The sequence below is a fragment of the Mesoplodon densirostris genome, chromosome 3, assembly GCF_025265405.1.
Source record: "Mesoplodon densirostris isolate mMesDen1 chromosome 3, mMesDen1 primary haplotype, whole genome shotgun sequence".
Taxonomy (NCBI): domain Eukaryota; kingdom Metazoa; phylum Chordata; class Mammalia; order Artiodactyla; family Ziphiidae; genus Mesoplodon; species Mesoplodon densirostris.
The window spans coordinates 23,311,427-23,320,083 of record NC_082663.1 but is presented as its reverse complement, the minus strand read 5'-3'; positions in this window follow the sequence as shown (position 1 = coordinate 23,320,083).

Here is an 8,657-nt window from a genome sequence, read left to right as displayed (position 1 = left end):
CTCCATCTGTTTGTATCACCTTTAATTTTATCAGTGTCTTATAGTTTTCTGCATACAGGTCTTTTGTCTCCTTAGGTATGTTTATTGCTAGGTAATTTATTATTTTTGTTGCAATTGTAAATGAGAGTGTTTCCTTAATTTCTCTTTCAGATTTTTCATTATTAGTGTATAAGAATGCAAGAGATTTCTGTGCATTAATTTTGTATCCTGCTACTTTACCAAATTGACTGATGAGCTGTAGCAGTTTTCTGGTAGCACCTTTTAGGATTCTCTATGTATAGTATCATGTCATCTGCAAACAATGACAGCTTTACTTCTTCTTTTCCAATTTGGATTCCTTTTATTTCTTTTTCTTCCCTGATTGTTGTGGCTAAAACTTCCAAAACTATGTTGCATAAAAGTGGTGAGAGTGGAGAACCTTGTCTTGTTCCTGATCTTGGACAAAATTATTTCAGTTTTTCACCATTAAGAATGATGTTGGCTGTTGGTTTGTCATATAATGTGGCCTTTATCATGTTGAGGTAAGTTTGCTCTATGCTACTTTCTGGATTTTTTTTTTTTACCATAAATGGGTGTTGAATTTGTCGAAAGCTTTTTCTGCATCTATTGAGATGATCATATGGTTTTTCTCCTTCAATTTGTTGATATGGTTTATCACATTGATCGATTTTTAACAGTTATCTTTGTAATTATGTTGAGTGTTTTTGCTTCATATATTGTTGAGTTTTATGAGCTAAATATTACATTAGGGTTGCTATAATTTTTCAGTAATTTAATATTTTATTAATTGTAGTGATTCTCTTCATCCCTAGTGATGACATTTTATGAGATTATTTTATCTTATATTAATACAGGTGATCCAGCATTATTTGGTTTATATTTACCTGAGGTATATGTGGGAGGGTATCTATTTATCTATCTGTCTATCTATCTATCTGCCTATCTATGTATCTTTCATCCCATGTCTTTTAACTTGTATATATCAATTTGATTTGGATTTGTCTTTAGTAATTTGAAAATTAGTTAATTAAGATTTTTATTCAATATTTTAGTTACCTTTCTTAAGTATCATGGTGAGTTTGTATTATCATTAATGTAATTTTAATCATTTATACTATCTTACTTTGTACTATTATCACTCATTTTATATCTAGTTTTTCTCCTTTTCTGCCTCCTACTGGATTGATCAAGTTTCCTGTTTTCTTTTCTTTTAGTTGCCATCTATTTCTCCCAACTCTAAAGGTTTGGAGTGTGTACATTCTATCATTTTCTTTTTGTGCTTATCTTTTAAAAATACATGCACATTTTCATTGTTTAAAGGTGAAAATTTAATTAGTATCTCCTCCCTCCAGCTGAACAATATAAGGTCCTTAAAAATCTTTAAATTTGTTCATTATGTCCTTCTAGCCTCATGATGGTGTATTACATTAATGCCAACATGTTTCACCTCCAGAATTAGCATCTTTTGAAATTCCTCTATATTAAGCAATTTATTTTCTCCAAATATTTTCTTACATTTTATTTATTCTATCTGGATTCAGTGTTGTTTTTGTTGAAATGCTATATTTAGCAGTATTTGTAGTTCAGTTATCTTAGTGTTTATGTTTTTACTGAAAATAGTTTATTTGCATTTAAATCAAACAGGTTATCTGGGTATCAGATTGTAAGTTGGTAACATTTTGTGTAGGCACTTTAAGGAAATTATTTTATCACCTTCTGGCTTACATTTTTGTTTTTAAGAAATATCCTGTCTGTCTAGTAATCTGCATTTTATTTGAAGTTGCTTTTAAAATGTTTTTCTCTGTCCTAACTGACCTTTTGATATTCATTTATATTTACTTATCTTTCCCCAAACTAACTATATTTTCTTAGTCAGAGGACTCATGTTTTTCATTATTTCTGAAATATATTTTTTTAATATTGCTTCTTCCATACACTACCCATCTAGAATTTTTATTATACACTCCAAGTATTCTATTCTTTCTTTTTAAATGATTTTGAAGCATGATCATTTGAATCATGTAATTCCCGTCCTTTAAACTGTTCCAAAGTTCCCAGTGAACATGGATTTGAAACACAGATATCAGTTATGAATTACAAGTTACAGTCTAGCCATTGGCTTCATTGCATACCTCATATCTCATCACATCTCCTTCTCTACTTATTCTTGAGCATGGCAAACTCAGTCACACATATTTAAAATGCAAAAGATATTACCAGAATAGTTAATTTTGCATTAAATTAATGTGTTACAACTAGAGATTACTATAGTTATTGAATAAAAGTAGTTATTTAATGATTGATACTTAATTTGGAAGATGAATTAATTAAACAATGAACTAATCAACAGCAGAAATTACATCAAATGTCATTTTATCTTTTTTGGTCATGAATAGCACCTTGTGCATTGCAAGTACTCAATACTGACTCAGAGAAATTTAATTAACTTCAATGGAATAGAATTTTTACAGAAAACTGTCTGTAGGTAGCGGCAAACATGGATATACAAACTACTTAACCCAAAAGTTAGAAACAACATGAAAAATACTTTAAAAAGATGTTAAAAAATGATGACAAGAATTTTAAAGGCCATACAAGTGTAGTTAATACAGGAAAATTCATTAAGCTTTGTGTGCTTTTTAACTGAAATAGATTTGACTTATAAGCATTGTGTAAGTGTAAGGTATGTATCATTAAATTTTGAATTTTCCCAAAAGACTTAACTGGTAAGTCTAATATTATGAGAAAATTAAATAAAAAATCAGAATATATCAGTCTTTGAGATGACAGACTTACCTTACTTTCTTTTCTATTGAAAATAACGAAACTTATATTAGCCCATAGCTCAAACTTCCCAGCATAAACTGTACTGGCAATTACCATAAAAATATAGACTGCCTGATAAAAATGAATCCACTCTTTGGAATAAAACTTGCCTTTTATTGAAGTCAGAGTTATAACATTTCTTCTAACCAACCTCTTCAATAATAAGAATTTCTACTTTCTTTAATGTTCTGAGAATTTTCTTTCTGAACAACATAAAGGCTTATACTATCATGTAGAAGAAAAGGTATAGGCTTCTATTGTGAATGTGCTGCAATATTCCATTTAAATAAAGTTGAATCAGCACAAGTTCTCCAGATACAATTTTATAGTTTATAGTTTGAATAAATGTAACAAGCTTGCCTGGGTTGAGGCTCTCATTATATACAGGTTTTCTATTATGAGAGACTTTCTCAGGATCTTTGTTACAGTACATTTGGGAAAGAAACATACAATAAAGAGGTATCACCTCACACCAGTCAGAATGGCAATTATCAAAAAATCTAGAAACAATAAATGCTGGAAATGGTGTGGTGAAAAGGGAACCCTCCTGCACTGTTGGTGGGAATGTAAATTGATACAGCCACTGTGGAGAACAGTATGGAGGTTCCTTAAAAAACTAAAAATAGAAGTACCATATGACCCAACAATCCCAATACTGGGCATATACCCTGAGAAAACCATAATTAAAAAAGAGTCACGTACCACAATGTTCACTTCAGCACTATTTACAGTAGCCAGGACATGGAACCAACCTAAATGTCCATCAACAGATGAATGGATAAAGAAGATGTGGCACAAATATACAATGGAATATTACTCAGCCATAAAAAGAAACAAAATTGAGTTATTTGTTGTGAGGTGGATGGACCTAGAGTCTGTCATACAGAGTGAAGTAAGTCAGAAAGAGAAAAACAAATACCTATGCTAGCAAATATATATAGAATCTTAAAAAAAGGTACTGATAAACCTAGTGGCAGGGCAGGAATAAAGATGTAGACATAGAGACTGGAATTGAGGACACAGTGCGGGGAGGGGGAAGCTGAGGTGAAGTGAGAGTAGCATCAATATATATACACTACCTAATGTGAAATAGCTATCTAGTGAGAAGCAGCAGAATAGCACAGGGAGATCAGCTTGGTGTTTTGCAATGATCTTGAGGGGTGGGATAAGGACGATGGGAGGGAGGCTCAAGAGGGAGGGGATATGGGGATATATGTATGCATATGGCTGATTCACTTTGTTGTACAACAGAAACTAACAGCATTGTGAAGCAATTATACTCTAATAAAGTTGTATAAAAAAATAATGGCAAATGAGATGTCTCACACCAAAAACAATTTCTTTACTGGAAAATTTACTTGTGTCAAATCCCATGTTAGGCTAAATGTTAATACTAGATAGAAGGAACTCTCTGTCATTTACTTGTTAATCACACTGGTGGGCAGTATTATACATGATACCAGCTAAAACATGACTTTTTGTGTCAGAAAGTTCAAAAGTTCATTAATTACATGAATTTGAGTAAGTTAATCTCTGATCAATTTTTTTATCTTTAAATTTAATAAAAATATTAGTATTTATTTCAAAGGATTGCTGTGGGGTTTAAAGTGAGATAATATTCATAAGCACTTAAAACAATGCTGGGTACAGATTAAATGCTCAGTAAATGTGAGTTTTTTTATCTTCTAATGTTTAAAAAAAATCCATGCCGTCAGTTTATTCCTGAAAGGTCATACAATTAGTACATATTACCTAGAATAAAAAAAATAAGGGGGAGAAAATTGAGTCATGTAACTCTTAGGGCCTTAGGGGGAACACTAAGTTCCTATTTATGTCTAAGTAGGAAAAACTTGTGGCAGGTTCTGTTGTTCTCATATAGAATAACCTCATTAGGAGAACTCTGATTCTGTTTATGGGGACCCCATGGTCAGTTAAACATATACTCCAATGTTCCCCTTTCTGTGAAATTAAATATGACCATATTGCAGAGCACTTGGCAATGGAAAGTGTTAGAAGCAGTCCTTCTTACAACCTCATTAAAAGACTGCTTTCACTTCTCTTTTACCTTCTTCCATGTTCATACCTGGAAGTATAGCAGTCATATTACAACAGTGAGGCAACAAGTATTGAGACAGGCTGGGACCTAGAACCTGGGAGCCTCTGCTGCAGTGCTTCCACCTGGACAAATGTCTTCTTCAGCGACAAAATACAAAGAAACTAAAGTAGGCTAAACATAACTGTGTGCATGCATAGTTGGAGCAAATTATGGACAACAAGATACGAAAAGACCAAATAACCCAACTGCCACTATGAAATGCCAGGAGCAAAACCAGGGGGGGCCCTGAACACACCACCACCAAAGGGGTGGGCAAAACACATTAGCCACACCTCTGGCCCGACCCCTGGATACACCTCTACCTTCACCCCATATAAGGAACCAGCTCACCTCCTCTCGGGGAGTGATTGAGTGAGCAAGGGAACCTGTTACTTGTTCTCGCTCCACACTGCTGCAGCAGAGGCCCCAATAAAGCCTTGCTTGAATTTCTTTTCTGGCCTCTTATCAATTTCTATTGAGTAAGGAGGGCAAGAATCCTGGTCAGTAACAGTATTAAGATGGAAAATGACAATACAAATCGTGGACAAAAAATGGAATCTGAGTCCTTGTTAAGACAAAGTACTAGGGCTGAACTATCTATACCTGTGCCTCATTTTATGATGGTAAAGCATGTATTTCTGTGATTAAGCCATTGTAAGAGTTCCTTTTCATTATGTACAGTTGAAAGTAATCCTAACTGACACAAAGTTGATGGATGAAGGAAATAGTAAAGATGCAAAGATACCCCTTGCAGACCAAAAATGTAACCTTTTCTCTTATCAACAGTACTCTGTCATACTATCTTCGCCATTTGCAATTACTTCTATTGTTACCGCTAACACCCTAGTTGTCTCTTTTCCATCTTCTTTGCTAGTTTACCGTTTACTTGATCATTCAGATTTACAACAGACTGTTAGTGAAGTAGCCCGCAATGTATCTTGTGTCCTTGCCTCTATACTCGTGGATACTTTCTTCACAGATTATCTGGGACTGGCCATGTGACTTCCTTTGGCCAGTGAGATATTATCAAATATCATGCAAGCAGAAACTTGAAAAATGATGAGCATTGAGATCATCTCTTTGCTGATTTTGGAACCAAGTCCCCATGTGAAGAATCCTAAGCTAGTCTGATAAAAATGTGTGGTCTGGGAAACAGCTAGGACCAACTGTCAATCAAATGAGTAAGGCAATTTTAAAACATCTAGACCAAGGTAGAGTGCTGAGTAATCTCATTTGAAACCAGCCAAAAAGACGCTTAGGTTAACTCAATCCAAATTGCTGACACAGGCAAAATTAAACAAATAAAACTATTGTTAATTTTTAAGCTACTTAATTTAGAGGTTGTTTATTACACAAAAATAGATGAAACAAGTCTCCTAAATGTCTTGTATGTTCTTCCAGTCTATGGTTGTATTCTCTTTCCATCACTCCCAGATGGTATCATCAAATTATACCTATCTTTCAATCGTCTAGACCCTCACTTCCAACTCCCTTCTCAACATCCCTTCTATAAGAATGTTACCTATACAGGGACTTCAAACTAAACATATCAAATGTATATTTCTAAATATTCCTTAGCTCCCACTTATGCCCCTGTGTCTCCTATCCCAATAATGGTATTCACTAAATGAGTGAAAAGATCAAATAATAAATCTGTGGGTCATAACTATCCCCTTTGTTGCTGCTTTACATATCCAAATGACCAAATCCTCTAAATTTTTCATGAAAAAGCTTTTATATCCAGTTCTCTTCAACTCCATGGCCACTACCATCCAAGCCAAAATTACCTTTCTCTCACTAGAGAAAAAATTTTCTACCTACCCAATACCCACAAAACGCTTATTTTCTCTTCAATCCACTCTGCAACCATAACAAAATTAATTTTTAAATGCAGTTAAGATAAAATTATACTGCATTATATCCCCATTGCCTCTGAGTTAAAAATCTAGGCATTTATATGATTTGGAAGTTTTTATGTGAAAATTTCCCTATCCATTTCCACATCTTAAATTTCTGTCATTCTCTTCTTTATTTTCTAATTTAAGCTATACTGGACTTCTTTGATTGCATTTAAGGCATCATACTTCTTTCTATGTATTTTTGTGTTTATGCCATTTCATTTACAAAAATTTCCACTTTATCTATCAAGATCTATTTTGTCTGTGTTAAACTACTCAGTTTAAACATCACTTCATTCAGGAGACTTTCAAGGATACCTCTTCCAATTCTGACCCTGTAGACTGCCATTATTTTACATTTCAAAAAGTGGTGTGGTGAAAAATATTTAAAACTAGCTCTCAGAGAAGTGAACAAGAGCAAAATACAAGCAAAAATATTTGTATCTTAGCATTTGTTGATTTCCACGGTTTGAATACTCCCACTATGGTTGATTTTGAGTAACATGACATCAACTGGTCAGCAAAATTCCTAAAAAGTGAACAAATCCTGAACAGTTAACAACCTGTTCTCATGAGCTGCTACATGCCAGCTTCAGCCTAACGCTTTCTGTAGAGTCCTTCATTTCTCTGACAGGATGCCCAGTGCACTGTTAATGTAATGGTCCCATGGTGTAGGGTCTATTTCTTTCCTCCTCACTGTTGTATTTTTAGTGGATGGCCCAGTGCTCAACTCACAGAATGCAACTTCTAAAAATGTATTAAGTGAAAGAAAGAAGGAATACATGAATGTTGATGTTTCCCTGCCTTCCAGGGCAGCACAGAGGGATAGAGAGTGTCTGAAATTAAACAGGATGCTCTCCATCCTTCTGTTCTGTACTATTCACATAAGTACACTTGGGAAATAAATTGAAATGAGTTTGTATAGGTTGAGAATGCATATCTGGTGATTTTGATTCAAAATCAAAATTGTGTTGAATGACACTGTTTTAAAATTATGGATCTTAGGTACATATATACTGGTCAAAAAGAGATGGCATTAAGAAGATATTTAAAACAATTTTTAAACCACTTTATGTAAAGGTTTTGCTTGCATTAGTGTTAAAACGGAGCTTTGCAGATATTCAATTGCACACCTAGTTAACTGGCAAGGAAGAAATTGGAACTAAATGATGATAGATGCATAACCCAGTCTCTTTCAACTGCTCCATCATTTGTAGTCTTAAGTATTTGAAATAAAGTGGAATCTTGATTACTGTAGAAACGTTGCTTAAACAAGCTATAATTTACTGGAGATTGACTATAGAATAGGAAGTCACCAGGAAATTCAATGAATATAAGCACATCTTAGAAACTTTAGGAGAATAATCCCAAGAGAATCGCACATGGTCTGAGCACCCATGAAGTTGACGCTGAAATATTTAATGTCCATGCTTGCAAGTTAAATAATACAGTTTCTTAATGAACAGCAAAAATATTATTTACTAAATTACCATATTTCCATGATTCTAAGATGAGCATTGTAAGTTTTATGTCTCTGAAATTCATTTGCAATAAATAAAACAATCAAATTATAATTTTGTCTTTCCCATTACACTGTGAGGAATTCTAGGAAAAGATACTGTGATTTTTATCTCTGAATCCCCAGCAACAAGCTAAGTGTGACACACAGCAGGTACACATTGATTACTGCTGAATAACAGAAACATTATTTTTTTCACAGTAAATAGTTTAAAGTCAGTTAGGGTAAAGAGAATCATCGATGGACAAAGGGTTCTACAAAGTCCTTTAAATCTTGAGTCTTAAAGTATTTATTCTGTCTCTTTGAGCAGTAAGGCCAA